Source organism: Myxocyprinus asiaticus, chromosome 10, assembly GCF_019703515.2.
Source record: "Myxocyprinus asiaticus isolate MX2 ecotype Aquarium Trade chromosome 10, UBuf_Myxa_2, whole genome shotgun sequence".
Lineage (NCBI taxonomy): Eukaryota > Metazoa > Chordata > Actinopteri > Cypriniformes > Catostomidae > Myxocyprinus > Myxocyprinus asiaticus.
Genome location: NC_059353.1, coordinates 37381642 through 37398517, shown reverse-complemented (window position 1 = coordinate 37398517; position 16876 = coordinate 37381642). Strand labels below are relative to the sequence as shown.

The following is a 16876-nucleotide window of genomic DNA, read 5'->3' as shown; positions in this document are numbered from 1 at the left end:
TTTAAAGAATAAAGTTTGATCATTTTTGTTGATGCAAGATTATCAAAGAAATATGATATAATGATACAAATGGATAAGATAAACTGCTATTTCTTTGTGTGCATTTCAGAAATGTCCATTCCTATGCTTCTTCACAATTGAGGAGTTTATCAGAAGAACTGTGGGAAAAGGAGAATAAAAATAAGACTGAAAAACAAAACTCAGTGTGCATGTTCTTAAACCTGAAGACCAAGAAGACAAATATATCGCAGAGACAATTAACAAGGAACAGAAAACATTCAGGACCACAAATGATGCCAGTTTAAAAGAATATTTTCCGTTGCAGAAGATCTGGTAATGTTTTAAAATCACAGAGCTGTAGGAGGTAAAAAAGCCTTGATTGAAAGGCTTACCTTAATAATCCTGGTGCAGACTTCAAAACTTTTGCCTACGATCCATTTTAATTCTGAAAATGTCTAGTTTAATGTGCTATTGATGAAGTAAAACCTCTCAACATCTGGACAGCCACGACATTCTATTCAGCACTGACAAGGAAAGAAAGACATCATGCACTTTCACTTTCATGCTGCATGCACCAAAATAGTTTTTATTTTATTTTATTTTTTATTACATATAACCCTTATTTACATTTTTACGATTGTACAGTAGTAACAGTAAATGTATTTTGACAGAAATGTAATAGTTGAAATAATTAATTATAAATGTTTATTACAACTGTGGCAGGTATAAAAAGACTGGGTAAATAATAATTTGGTAACACTTTACAATAAGTTTGCATTTGTTAACATTAGTTAATGCATTAGTTAACATGAACTAACAATGAGCAATACTTATTTACAGCATTTATCAATCTTGGTTAAAGCAAATTAACACATGTACTAACACATTTTGTAACATTAAAAAGATGTAGAAGTTGAAATTACATAATGCATTAGCTAGCATTAATTATCAATTAACAACACACTTGAACAGCATTTATTAATCTTGGTTTATGTTAATTTATAGATTTTTTAGTTAAAATGAACTAACAAGGAACAGCACCTCTTTACAGTGTTTTTTAATGTTAATTTATACAAAGGCCTATAATAATATATAGTGTATATACTACTAACACATTTCTCAACATTGGTGTATATGATAACATTCATTGTGGAGGAGAAAAGCTGGAGGGATATCGAAAGAATCCTCGGTCACCTATGTTCCTGGGTAATATATATTGAATTTTGTGAATTCTATTGTAAAGTGAAAATCCTTTTATTTTCATCAATAAATGCGTTACTAATGTTTATTGACCCATTCATTAATGATAAATCATGATAATAAAGTAGTGATTATGCATATTTGTGAACATAGTAAAGTGGAAACCATTTGAACACACTATGTAACACAATTTTTTGTTCCTGGGTAGTAAGTGTTATTTCTTCAAAAACTGAGTCTTATGCCTCAAAAGTATAGAAAATGCCTATTATTCCCCACAAACTTTGCTTTTGTGACCAGGACAGTGACAGGAGGCAAATTTGTGTCTTTTCGTTCACATAAAGTCAGAAAAAAACAACATATGAATCCAAATTAACATGTATTTATACTAAAGTAATACAAAAATGACAACAAAAGATTTAAAAGTGAATAGTTTTTCGAGATTTACGATTATACTGTAAATCACCTTCACGAAGCAGCCCCCAAATGTAGTCTCCCATCATGTTCTCATTATACTGTCCTTGGTAGCGGTGTTCAAAGTCCAGTATATCCTGATAGAAGCGCTTACCCTGCTCCTCCAAATATGCTCCCATGTTCTCCTTGAATTTATCAAAATGAGAATCAAGGATATGGACTTTGAGGGACATCCTATTACAGCCCATAGTTCTTCACCAGAGTCTCAACCAGCTCCACATAGTTTTCAGCCTTGTGATTGCCCAGGAAGCCCCGAACCACTGCGACAAAGCTGTTCCAAGCCACTTTCTCCTTACTAGTGAGCTTCTTGCGGAATTCATTGCACTCCAGGATCTTCTTTATCTGTGGTCCGACGAAGACCCTGGCTTTGACCTTTGCCTGAGATATCTTAGGGAAGTCTTGAAGGTACTTGAAGGCTGCCAAATCCTTATCTAGAGCTCTGACAAATTGTTTCACAAGGCCCAATTTGATGTGCAGTTGTGGCATCAGCAACTTCCGAGGGTCCACCAGTGGCTCCCACTTGACGTTGTTCCTCCCCACAGAGAATTCAGTCCACTGTGGCCAGTCCCGCCTGTGGTAGTGTGCCTTGGTGTCCCTGCTGTCCCAAAGGCAAAGACAGCAGGGAAACTTGGTTAAACCTCTTTGGAGACCCATCAGGAATGCCACCATTTTGAAGTCTCCTATGACCTCCCAGCCGTACTCATCATACTTCAAGGCATCCAGCAAGGTCTTGATGCTGTTGTAATCCTCTTTGTGGTGCACCGAAAGAGCCAGGGGAAGAGACGGGTACTTGTTACCATTATGGAGCAGCAAGGCTTTGAGGCTCCTGGATGAGCTGTCAATGAAGAGGCACCACTCATTCTGGTTACAGGCGATTCCGATTGCCTCGAACAGACTGGTCACATTGTGGCAGAAGCAGAGCCCATCTTGACGGGTGAAGAAGCTGGAAAAAGGTTGGTGATGCTTCCTCTGATCTGCACAATTTCATCCAACAAGTTCCACTGCTTAAGCCTAGATGTCAAAAGCTCGGCATTGGACTTGGTGAGACCAAGATCTCTAATCAAGTCGTTGAGGTCTTTTTGGTTGGGGTAGTATGGGTTTCTCTCCTCAGCTCCACCTCTGAAATCCCTCAAAGTCCATATCCTTGATGCTCATCTTGATAAATGCAAGGAGAACATGGGAGCGTACTCGTCGGAGCAAGGCGAGCGCTTCCATCAGGATATACTGGACTTTGAACGCCGCTACCAAGGACAGTATAACGAGAACATGATGGGAGACTACATTTGGGGGCTGATTCATGAAAGTGATTTACAGTATAATCGTAAATCTCGAAAAACTACTCACTTCTAAATCTTTTGTAGTCATTTTTTTTTTATTACTTTAGTATAAATTCATGTTCATTTGGATTCATGATGTGGGGAGGAACAACGTCAAGTGGGAGCCACTGGTGGACCCTCGGAAGTTGCTGATGCCACAACTGCACATCAAATTGGGCCTTATGAAACAATTTGTCAGAGCTCTAGATAAGGATTTGGCAGCCTTCAAGTACCTTCAAGACTTCCCTAAGATATCTCAGGCAAAGGTCAAAGCCAGGGTCTTCGTTGGACCACAGATAAAGAAGATCCTGGAGTGCAATGAATTCCGCAAGAAGCTCACTAGTAAGGAGAAAGTGGCTTGGAACAGCTTTGTCGCAGTGGTTCGGGGCTTCCTAGGCAATCACAAGGCTGAAAACTATGTTGAGACTCTGGTGAAGAACTATGGGCTGGAATAGGATGTCCCTCAAAGTCCATATCCTTGATTCTCATCTTGATAAATCCAAGGAGAACATGGGAGCGTATTCGGAGGAGCAGGGTGAGTGCTTCCATCAGGATATACTGGACTTTGAACACCGCTACCAAGGACAGTATAATGAGAACATGATGGGAGACTACATTTGGGGGCTGCTTCGTGAAAGTGATTTACAGTATAATCATAAATCTCGAAAAACTATTCACTTTTAAATCTTTTGTTGTCATTTTTGTATTACTTTAGTATAAATACATGTTAATTTGGATTCATATGTTGTTTTTTTCTGACTTTATGTGAACAAAAAAAGACACAAATTCGCCTCCTGTCACTGTCCTGGTCACAAAAGCAAAGTTTGTGGGGAATAATAGGCATTTTCTATACTTTAGGCATGAGCAATTAGGAAATAACACTTACTGCCCAGGAACCAAATAAAAAATAAAAAATGTGTTACACAATGACATCGATTAATGCATTACTAATGTTTGTTGACTCTTAATTAATGATAAATAATGATAATAAAGTATTTTCTGTGCATATTTGTGAACCTTTTTGTAATGTGTAACATATTTCAACATTACCTAATGTGTTACTAATGTCTGTAGGTTCTTTACTAACATTATTTAACAATAAAAAGCATTAATTTTAGGTATTGACAGACCTTATTTTAAAGCAATACACACGTTACAAACATTTGCAGGACATTTATTAGCATTGAATATGTAGTCGGTGGGTTGTAAAGAAACAACACAGGATACAGTAATATCTTTTGGGGTTTTATTCTGATGGCTGTTTATTAAAAATAGGCTAATGTCAAAAGAAAATACAAACAGGGCATTAGCCTAACCATATGCTTCAGCATACATCACCGTAATACATGCTTGTATCATTCATGGTGACAATGATAGACTTGGGTCAACATCAGCAAATTTACCCAGGATTGAAATGATTATGATGGTCCAGGATCAACATTGTGACAACGATGGTCCAGGATCAGCATCAGCAAACCTACCCAATATTTAAATGATTATGATGGTGCTGGATCAACATGGTGACAATGATAGTCCAGGATCAACATGGTGAAATTGATGGTCCAGGGTCAACATCAGCAAATCTAGCCAGGACTGAAATTATTATGATGGTCCAGGATCAACAAGCTGAAAATGATGGTCCTGGATCAGCATCAGCAAACCTACCCAGAATGTAAATAATTATATTTGTGCTGGATCAACATGGTGACAATGATGGCCCAGTATCAACATGGTGACAATGATGGTCTTGGATCAGCATCAGCACACCTACGCAGAATTGAAATGATTATGGTGGTCCAGGATCAACCTGGTGAAAATGATGGTCCTGGATAAACATCAGCATATCTAACCTGGATTGAAATTATTATGATGGTCCATGATGAACATGGTGACAATGATGATCCCGGATCAGCATCAGCAAACCTACCTAGAACTGAAATGATTATGGTGGTCCAGGATCAACATGGTGACAATGATAGTCCTGGGCCAACATCAGCAAACCTACCCAGGATTAAAATTATTATGATGATGATCCAGGATCAACATGGTGACAATGATGGTGCTGGGTCATCATCAGCAAATCTAACCTGGATTGAAATTATTATGATTGTACAGGATCAACATGGTAACAATGATGATCCTAGATCAGCATCACCAAACCTACCCAGAATTGAAATGAATATGGAGGTCCAGGATCAACATGGTGAAAATTATGGTCCTGGGTCAACATCAGCAAACCTACCCAGAATTTAAATAATTATGATTGTGCTGGATCAAAATGGTGACAATGATGGTCCAGGATCAACATGGTGAAATTGATGGTCCTGGGTCAACATCAGCAAATCTAGCCAGGACTGAAATTATTATGATGGTCCAGGATCAACATGGTAATCCTAGATCAGCATCACCAAACCTACCCAGAATTGAAATGAATATGGTGGTCCAGGATCAACATGGTGAAAATTATGGTCCTGGGTCAACATCAGCAAATGTAGCCTGGATTGAAATTATTATGATGTTCCAGGATCAACATGGTGAAAATTATGGTCCTGGATCAGCATCACCAAACCTACCCAGAATTTAAATAATTATGATTGTGCTGGATCAAAATTGTGAAAATGATGGTTCTGGGTCAACATCAGCAAATCCACCTAGAATTGAAAGGATTATGATGGTCCAGGATCAAAATCGTGACAATGATGGTTCTGGGTCAACATCAGCAAATCCACCTGGAACTGAAAGGATTATGATGGTCCAGGATCAACATGGTGAAAATGATGGTACTGGGTCAACATCAGTAAATGTAGCCTGGATTGAAATTATTATGATGGTCCAGGATCAACATGGTGCCAATGATGGTCCTGGATTAGCATCTACACACCTACCCAGAGTTTATAAATGATTATGATGGTCCTGGGTCAACATCAGCAAAACAACACTGGATTGAAATGATTGGTGACAATATAAAATATATACTGAATCAGTAAAATTATATTTATGGATCAGAATCTATTCATGATTCATGTTTACAAAGACAGAAAAGGCTTATTTAGAACAAAAGTTTAAACATGATTTACTTTTAAAAATATATCCAGACCTAAACCACATAATCAAGAATTGACATTCAGGTTACCTGATTATTAAACATAATTAGTACATTTTAGTAATTAAAAAAAAAAAAAATTCTATTGGTAAAGGTGTAATTGCATAAAACAGTATGACACTAATAAGATTTTAAGGATTTCGCAAGCTAACTAAACTTGGCCAGTTAGCTAATTAGCACATATCTGTTTTATGTAATTGGCTACTAGCAAGTTCATCGATGTGTTACACTAAGCCATATAAGAGTTCAATTTCATGAATTTTTTATTTAATAAATACATTTAATAATACATTTATGTTTGCAAAAAGAAATGCTGAGAGACTGAAGCACTGAATAACTTATCAACACCTCTTGTTGAATGGTGGTCAAAATGGAGGGAATTGTTGAAATTAATCGGACTCGGTGTTGATCGGCACATGTTGATGACATCAAAGGGCAGTGATTGGTTGACATAAATGTTATTCCTGGATCAACAAAGGATGCTGATCCAGGAACATGTCCTACTTGGCAAAATCACAGCAACTGTGTTCCTACATAGAAAGCACTGTTGTGCCATAGAGGTCATATTACTTAATCTACTGTCTAATGTTGACCTCAGCAAAGAAGGTGGCACCCAAGGCAGCGTTCATAGAATGAGCAGGAATTTGTTTAGATTATTTGAGGTAAATGTGCTGTACATTAGATATGTCAGCTCAGAGTATTATGCTAGAATTCTTGGAAAGCTTTTCACTCTGCTGTCACATGTGATATGTGTCATCTTATATCGTTTTGGCTTAGAGCAAGTCTTTTGATAATGATCTTATCAAGACAGCATTCAATAAAAGCACCTTGGTTTGTTTACCGGTATTATGTTCATTTATAGCAGTGGTTTTCAATCGGTTTTGTTTCAGGACCCAGATTTTACATTGGACATCAAGTGGCAACCAAACACAGTACCAAAATTGTTTAAAGTACATTAAGTTATCGAAAATGAATAAAATAAAATGTATTAATATTACCATGAACTGCATAGGCCCAATTTTATGCAAAATTATTAAAATGTCATACTGACTGAATAGGAAAAATTTTAAATTTATGTGGACATTAGATGTCTTTAATTATTATGTACTTAAGCATGTGATACAATGTACTTATAATGTACATATGTGTTGTTGCATTGTAAGTACCTGCATTTAATTGCATCTGTAGTTACCCTGTTAACCTTACCCCTAACCCTTAACCTTAACCTTACCCTAACCCTACTCCTTAACCTACCGTACCTCAACCTCAGTAGCAGCAAATGTGAATCTTGTGAGAATTTTGCAGAACAACATGTAGGTACACAATAAAGGCATTGTACTGTATGTATTTTAATGTTAGCACATAAAGTGGGACCAGTTTGGTTTCATAATATTTCTGGAATTCATGCTACCAAATTCACCACACCAAAAAAATTGTAGTCGGTACCCCATGTTTATCCTTGCTGCAAGTTAACCCATATTTAAAAAAAAAAAAAAAAAAATTCCCCTTCTGTAATTTAATTCATGGTTGTCAAGGATAAGGGGATATCAAGCATCCTTTTTTATCTTGGCATCTACCTATTTGGCTTGTTTCTACCAAGTGACATATGAATTTATGTCAAAATACAGTGGAGATTGATTGAGCGTGCAGTCTTTAAAATTTAACAAACGATAGCTAGACCTGCGACCCAGTTTTGGGTCACGACCCACTAGTTCAGAACCACTGATTAACAGCTTTTCAAAGAGGCATGTTAAGCTGATACCTAAACAGCATGGACCATAAGTCTGTCAGTAACTCTCTGACCAAGACCCCCCCCCCCTTTTTCAAACTCAATGAACTGGCATTGTGTTTGTCATTGACCTGTGTGGACACATAGAAGGGATATGACCCTTAAAATGGTCAAATGGGTAGTTGCCCAAAAGCCGTTTGGCTACGTTTCGTGGCCTGCCCACCAGGAAAAGTCCTGGTTCTCCCTATGGCAAGTCCGCCCCTGTTTTTAAGCATGACTTTAGTGTCCAAATGTGTACAAATTGTGCAGCCTCTGCAGTTTTTATTGATACCACAGATGGTTATGAAACTCATGAATGAGGATCTTTAAATTAATGATTGATAATATAGGTATAAAATGGCTAGCCATTTATCTCTGAAATCATTTAAATATTAAACTGAAGCTTCCAAAGTCTTCGATCAATTCATGTTAATCTCAAGTAATGCTCCCTCTACTTGTTTTTTTTTTTTTTTTTTTCCTGTATGCTGATGTCTTGAATAATGGTCAGGCTGCATGGAAGCAGGTGCTTGCTGAGTGCTTTGCAGCCCCAGTGATTCTGTGAGGCTCTTGCTGAATTTCTACCAACCCGGAGCACTGAGCCATTGTTGCCAGAAATTAGGTCCTCCCAGGAGCCATACCACAAAGGAGGTTCTGTTATTCACAGGAGAGCTTATTGTTGAAAAATTACCCTCAGGGGAAAAAGAGCATGACAGAATAGTGCATGAATTATTTTTAGCCACTGATATCTCCTTAGCTTGGCTAAAGACTGTAGAATGGTCTCTGGTGGGTCCTTGGATAGTGAAATGAATCAGGTGGAATAGTAGTAGTGCAATTTACAAAGGAAATCTCTGTATGACATTTTTGGTCCACCTACACTCACTGAGCACTTTAGTAGGAACACTATGGTCCTAATTAAGTGCCTGATGTGGTCTTCTGCTGTTGTTGCCCATCTGCCTCAAGGTTCGACATGTTGTGCATTCTGAGATGCTATTCTGCTCACTACAGTTGCACAGAGTGGTTATCTGAGTTACCGTGTCCTTTCTGTCAGCTCGAACCAGTCTGGCCATTCTCCGTTGACCTCTCTCATCAACAAGGTGTTTCCGTCCGCAGAACTGCCACTCACTAGATGCTTTTTGTTTTTGGCACCATTCTGAGTAAACTCAAGAGACTGTTGTGATTAGCAGTTACAGAAATACTCAAACCAGCCCGTCTGGCACCAACAATCATGCCACAGTCGAAATCACTGAGATCACATTTTTTCCCCATTCTGATGGTTAATGTGAATATTAACTTAAGCTCCTGACTTGTATCTGCACTATTTTATGCATTGCACTGCTGCCACATGATTGGCTGATTAGATAATCACATTAATAAGTAGGTGTACTGTTGTTCCTCATAAAGTGCTCATTGAGTGTATATGATAAGTGATTTCCAGGATGATACAATAGTTAGTTCTGGTGCGCTAATCTGACTGGACAAGCATGTTCCAAAAGTGCTGATATTATGTATATTTAGCAGTAACAGTACTGGGATGTTTCACAGTTTGGATCACTCTGACTGTCTTTGTTCTCAGCATTCCAGGCAGACTGTAGGTCTGTGCGGTTCTTGGTGACACGCACCAGTTGATCCTGATCTGCCTCTGTTTTTCTTAGTGGAGCAAAAATAACTGATATCACTTGATATTAAAGGAATGTTCCAGGTTCAATACAAGTTAAGCTCAGATGACAGCATTGTAATAACTTTGATTACCACAAAAATAATTTTGATTTGTCATTCTGTTATTTAAAAAAACAAAACAAAGCAATAATTGTGGTTTAAGTAAGACACTTACAATGGAAGTGAATGTGGCCAGGCCATAAACGTTAAAATACACACTGTTACAAAAGTAAAGCAAAAGTATAGCAACAAGATGTAAACGGTTTACATGTTAACCTGATTTATGTGTCATAAAATCACTTACCTTATTTTTGTAAAGTTGTATCCAATATTACAACTTTGTTGTCATGATGACGCAACGTCGGTAAACTCTGTAGTCTGATAAACAACATAACAGCAGTAAATCCCTGATTTTATCACACTAAAACCATGTTAATGTACAATGTTGTATTTTAACGTTTATTTCCTCATTGTAAGTGCCTAACCATATATATATATATTTTTTTTAAAAATAAACAAGGGATAGGATTTAAATATTTTGGTTAATTTAATAAGGCTTTTAGCTATAAATAAGACTAGTTGTAGTTTCAGCTCCATTTAACATATTGAACTATAATTAAATCCATTCCACAGAATTTAAGATCCATGAAAATGCAATTTCATGAGGTTCTACTCATGGGTTAGTTCATGCTGCGTGTGAAGATTCCCATGTGATGATACTGCAGTTTTATGATGAGTTAAAACTAGGATCAAAGTTAAATCTCTTTGTTTCTTCAATGCCTAATTATTTTGGCATCTTTCATCTAAACCTCATCCAAACAGAAATGAAACTTACACCAATAACCTACAGTTAAGACCTCTCATTCTGGTTTGACTGTCATTCTAAAGAGAGGCCTTAAATTGACTCTTTTGTCAACATTAGACAAGTTCTGGTTTTTAAAAGTGTCAAGATCAAAAGGCCCTTCTTACAATACATGCTTTTTCTTATTGCTAAAGAGACTATAAGCTTGTTGCAAAGCAATTACTGTAATTAAGAACAAGCTTTACAACGCTTTTTACGCAAAGCATTAAAAAAAATGAAAGAAAAAGAGATTGATGATAACGGGGGCTGCATATAAATATGCTTTGTTTTTGCAGAAGAGCAAATATAAAGCTATGCTCAAGGGTCTCTCATCCGTTCAAAGAGCTGGGCTGAACAAATTAAAGGGAGCGTCACTCAAGCATGTGTTTACAGTGAGACAGTCAGCAAAAGAGAAGAATAAGAGAGGGTTGGGGGAAAAGGGAGGACATTTCTATGAAGTTTTCAGTGTCAGAGATCCCATGGCAGACAGTGTGATATCAGCCCCCTCACAAATGATTACGTTAAAGGGATGTTCACCCGAAAATAAATTTTTTGTATCATTTACTTTTTTTCTTCTTCTGTGAAACACAAAAGGAGATATTAGGCAGAATATTAGCCTCAGCCACCAAAAAATTTTTATTAAAGTTAATAATGACTGAGACTAACATTCTGCCCAACATCTTGTTTGTGTTCCATGGAGGAAACAAAGTAATTTTGAAAGACTACATTTTAAAATTCAACACTGCATAAATCATTATGTGTAAATTGCTTGTGAAAACATCCGTAATGGGGAAATAACAGAAAATTATTGGCACAAAGCAGCATAATGAATTACAACATTCCAGTCCACAGGTGACAATTATTTGTCATTGGCAAGAAAGAAAGATGCCTTTGTTTTTTGTCTAAAAACTTTGAGTCAACTTCCTTGTGCTCTGTCTCATTTTGCTCTGCATTTTGATCTACAATTCAGTTAGTTCATATGCTATCTGACATGACCAATAAGGATAGACAACATTGCTTTGTTGGAAATATCTGTTTGTGGTGGGACCATCTGTTTTACTAAATAATGGAAGATGGGGGACGTTTTTTGGAAGAAATCATTATTTTTGCAATTCTGTTTGGTGCTGCTAGTGGTGCATAGATTGCCTACTGCACTGTTAAGTACATACTGTATAAAGAGAGCAAAACTATAGCATAGAGCTGAATAACCTTACATCCATTCTGGTTTGTTTTTTACGCATTGCAGACCAATAATGGACTAGATTGTATATAGGATTAGTCCACTGAATGTCATTTATTTCAGAAGTGCTACCGTTTCAGGTCAGAGCTGTTCTTCAGTCTGCTTTGGAGGGCTCTGCTCCCCTCTTCACTTGTGTGGGCCATTCTGAAAGACTGGTTGAGCTGACCCTGGCCTGCAGTCATTGTTCACAGAGCTTGGTATTCCCCTCGCAGCATGCTCCAGCCTCTGAAGGATGGCCTTTTAGGACCGGTGTTCAATTCAAGTTCCCCTTTTTTTTTTTTTACCAAACTCCTTTTCTCTCAAGTCACACTTTCTACACAAACACAATCTCACATTTAAAGGGATAGTTCAGCCATCAAAATTAAAATTCTGTCGCCATTTACTCATCCTTGTGCCACTGCAAACTTGTTTGACTTAAATTTTTCCCAGTGGAATACCAAAAGAGAAGTTTAGCAGAATGTCCAATCTGCTCTCTTCCATAAAATGGAAGTGGATAGGGACCAGAGGCTGTCAAGTTCCAAAAAGGACAAAAAAAAAAAAACAAAACAAAACAAAACAATGTAAAAGCTTCATAAAAGTAGTTCATACTACTTGTGTGCAATATTCCAAGTCTTCTGAAGCCATACGATAGCTTTTTGTGAGGAACAGACTGACATTTAATTCATTGAAAATCTTGCTTGACAGCCATGGTCACTATTCGTTTTCACTGTATGGAAAAAAGCAGTTTAAACATTATGCTATTAATAACTTCAAGTCATACAGGTTTCAAAACAATAAGGGCGAGTAAATAATGACAGATTTTTTTATTTTTAAGTGAACTATCTCTTTATGTCTTTGTAAATCATTGCACCCACACCGTCCTGCATTGTACCCAAACTGCTATCTCTGTGATCCTATCTTGCCCTACCCTTTGTACTCATTTGACTGAATAAGCTCTTTGCATACCAATACAGACACAGATGGGACGCCCTCTTGTTTTGTTTTTTTTTAATTTTTGCTTTTGTTTTTGTTTTGTTTTTTAAGCTGAGAAAAGCTAAATCTATTCATTTTGGCCAGGCCTAATGTTTTCTTAATCAGTGAAGTGTAAAGGATTATAATGAAGGCTCCTGTTAATCCCAAAGCACTGCTCTTTGACAGTTACTGATTGTCAGTTGCGGTTTGACCTAAAGATGACGTGAAGTGTGTGGCTCTTTTTCTTTTTCTTTTTAGGGGAGAGTTTATAGTGCTATTACAACAGCTACAGAGAAGGTTACAAGCAGTTGGTATGGATTAGTATCCTCCAACGGCTGATAAACAGCCAAATATTCTCTTGGCTTTTTAAACATTATCGTGCTGCCCCATCACAGTCTTTCATGGCAGGGAAACACTTGACTGATGATAACACATACATGCACTTACACAGAAGTTTACAAATACTTTTCTATGTCTGTGCATTGACAAACTATTACCACAGCTATATATCCTTGGTTAGGAAGTGTTCTTGCATAATCATATGCAATCCTTTCTGGCTACATTTACAGAAAAGCAGGAAACATATATTTTTATATTGTTAGAGTTTCACTCATTGTATAGGTGCTGCTATGGTGATGGTATTTGCTATTAGATGTTATCAGCATCCCATTTAGGCAGTTTTCAGTTTCATTTCTGCAGAATTTGTATATGTATAGGCCCCTACTCATACCTTTGGCATAATATCACTGCAAATCTTACAAAGACTATTAATGATGTCAATAGCTGGGCTTCCATCCAAGTTGACAGATCTAAGAGGTAATTAGTCAATCATTTTAATAGGCTTTGGCATTTCAAAATGACCAGAGCAACATCGCTGGTAAGTCCAGTTATGAGCAAATTATTGAGTCACATGACTTCAAAATTGTTCAGAGCTGTTGTTTTTTAGATTACCATCTAGGAGTTTGCTCGGCAAATGTGTTTCCATCGTAGTTTATGCACACTTACTTGTAGAGCTGGCATTGAGCATGTCTCATTTTTATATGCAAAGTGTTTTTTCTGCCCATAAAAAGTGATGTCTGAGTTATGTTTTGGTGCTGGGAGACATTAACAGTAGTGAGCAGGGAGCAGGGATAGGATGGAGACACACTGATAGAGGAAGTGCTCTGTCCACCATCAGTTGTTGAGGGTCTGGTCTGTGTTTGTTTATTTGTCTGAGATGTCTAGACCTTGACTCTGGTTAGTGTCAACACATTTAGCCACTGACGCTGATTCAACTTGCAAGTGAAGGCAGCAAAATTATAGGAGCCAAACTACATACAAAGAGCATATATCTGTCTGTCTGTCTATCTATCTATCTATCTATCTATCTATCTATCTATCTATCTATCTGTGTCTGTCTGTCTGTCTGTCTGTCTGTCTATCTATCTATCTGTCTGTCGCTCTGTCTGTCTGTCTGTCTGCCAGCCAGCCAGCCAACCGACCAATCATCACCCACCTACCTACCAACCAACCAGCATTACCCAACACTGCTTTTGGACAAAAAAACCATGTTAAAGGAATGTTCTGGGTTTAATACAAGTTAAGCTCAATCAAAATCTTTTGTGGCATAATGTTGATTACCACAAAAATTTATTTCGACTCATTCCTCATCTTCTTTTAAAAAGCAAAAATCGAGGTTACAGTGAGTCACTTACAATGGAATTGAAGGGTAGCCAATTTTTTTAACATTAAAATACTCACTGTTTCAAAAGTTTAGCCACAAGACATAAAGGATATGAGTGTAAACATGATTTTAGTGTGATAAAATCACTTAAAAACCTTTTCTGTGTAAAGTTGAAGCCAATTTTACAACTTCGTTTCCATGACGATGTAATGTCAACAAATCCTAAAACCTTAAAATGACTGTAAAAACAATGATTTAAACAACTTTGCAGCTGAAATAACACACAAGTTTTAACAGAAGAATGAATGTAAGTGCTTTTATAAAATTATAAGCTTCACATTTCTGTATTTAAACCACAGAACTGGACTGCTCATGACGTCATATCAGTAAAGCTACTGCGCCACCATATTGTTACGCCCAAACATTCCAGTGTCACAACTGACTTAATAGGAAATCCTCTCATTTCAGCAAACGTCCTACCCATGTAATTATTTATTTATTTAAAATCGGGCATTTTTCCTGTTTCTTGAAAGCCCGAGCAAGTTATATATATTTATATCAAACAGTCAACCTCAAACAAACTTGATCAGCAAATAGATCAGCTGAATGTAAACAAGTTCACTGAAACTGAGGTAACATACAAACAGACATTTTCAGACTTATTTATTGTGAACATCAAAGTGTTTGTTCAGACTTACTTGTTTTATGTTTTTATCAAAAAGTGCTTTTTCTCACGGTCACTTGAATAAGAGCATGCGCTCTTTCTCCCTCGATCACACGGAGCGGCATTAAAAGTGAGGTAGACATGCAAAGTAAAGCTGGTTAAAATTAAACTAATACGCTAGATTTAAATGGCAAACGAACACGTATTTATGACATGTATCCATATATGACTACAGAGAGCACTTCAATATGAAAACAAGCAAATCCTGGACATTTAAGGCAATTTAGAAATCCCAGTCTGACTTTTTTAAAGTCCCTTTCGGGGGTAAAGGTGTATTGTCACCCTAAATGAGCAGATTACAGCTTTTCCTACTTACATTACAACTTGTAGACAGTATTGCCGCTTACTTTGGTAATTGTTGTGCTGCTCCGATAGACTGAACACCGGGGCAGGTGAATGCTCTGACATCGTGATTGCCATATATCTTCTCCTTCGTAATGAATATTATCTATAACAAGTGAATTAAACACTAAACATGATTGTCACTAGAGGGAGAAATGCAACTGTCGTATCGGAGACGGTGAAACGGGTGTTTTCACCTGTCAGTCACTGATGCTCTGTGGGCATACTAAGATGGCCGCTCGAATACTTCCGGTGGCTTCAGCTCCTGCAGGCAGTTTACCGTTGCATCAGTGATCCAGTTCTAGATATATATCAGTGGTTTAAACCCTCCAAAAATTGGCCATGTTCACTTTCATTGTAAGTGCTTAACTGTAACCTTGATTTTTTATTTATTTTTTTAAGAAAAGGAGGAACGAGTCTAAATTAATTTTTGCGGTAATCAACATTATGCCACAAATGCTGTCAATTTAGCTTAACTTGTATTGAACCTGGAACATTCCTTTAACACTACAATAATCCAATAATAATGGATAAGGTATCATGAGCTAACAATGAACAATATATTTTTGAAAGCATTTATTAGTCTTTGTTAATGTTAGTTAATAAAGATATAATTGGTCATTGTTATTTCATGTTAACTAGTATTGTTAACTGTTGTTTACACAGTTGTACAAAATGTGTTTAGGTATCCATGACTTTGTGGCTAAAGACATGCAGTATGTAATATTTACACAGTTAAATGGAAATAAACAGGATCTACAACTGTTGGTTTAATCACAATCCTCTCATTCGTGCCATTGTGTAGAGTCAATAAATGGCATCACTTCACAGCCAACATTCTTTGCTCTACTAAATGGACTTACTGGAATTTCAGAGGAATGTGACCTCCGATAAATCAAACAAACATATATTTAAAGCAGCTAGACAAATCTGCGTAAGCGGGTAAAGGTATTTGACGTTCCCACCACCAGCTTGTATAAGCCCCTTAATGAAACGCACCGTGCCGTGGGCCCAGGCGGTTGCCTTCTTGACTGATGGAATCATTCTGCCCTGCACCATATCTGGAGTGAACATGCAACAGCAGTCACAGGGTCCTGTCTGAGCTGTTTACGGATCAGTGCAGGATGGGTGCACTGTTCCGGCATCAACCCTGGTCAGGAATGCCGAGCTAATCTTCAGGTGCTGGAAAAAATTCCAGCCTTCACTTTCTATCTTTCTTTCTGCCCTCAGCATACAAGTAAACAAGCTAGAAGTTTGTGTAGGCGGTAGGCGTTTGCTGCCCTTATCTTTTGAAGAACACATGCCACTGTGTGTACCAAGATGATTGGACGTGCACTTCTGCTTTGACAGATCCATGACCTAAATATAGTAAATGAAAAACTAAGAAACTGAAATCAAAATCAAGTAGTCTGTGAGTTTTGTTTGCTTTTTTTTCCCCATAAGTTCAACAGTGCTAATTTGTTAACCTGAGTCTTAAGCCTTTTTCACATCACAAGCGTGAACAGTGCATATTTTTTTTGCTGCCATGTTAACAGGTTAGACAGTAGGGTACAACGGGGCTAAAGGCACAGCTCTAGGAAAATTTGCTTTTTCCTGGTCAC

The 16876-nt window shown here is 37.4% G+C and overlaps 1 long non-coding RNA gene across 1 annotated transcript in view; it reads right to left on the bottom strand.

Annotated features, from left to right (window-relative positions):
* The window catches only part of LOC127447090 (uncharacterized), a 30364-nt gene extending 13875 nt beyond the window's left edge, over positions 1-16489 (bottom strand). Inside the window, exons 1-2 of the long non-coding RNA XR_007898280.1 lie at positions 16275-16489; positions 9819-9892 (exon numbers count right to left, since the gene is read on the bottom strand). This is a non-coding gene — a long non-coding RNA (uncharacterized LOC127447090). The remainder of the gene's footprint in view (positions 1-9818; positions 9893-16274) is intronic.
* Between the last annotated feature and the right edge of the window lie 387 nt (positions 16490-16876).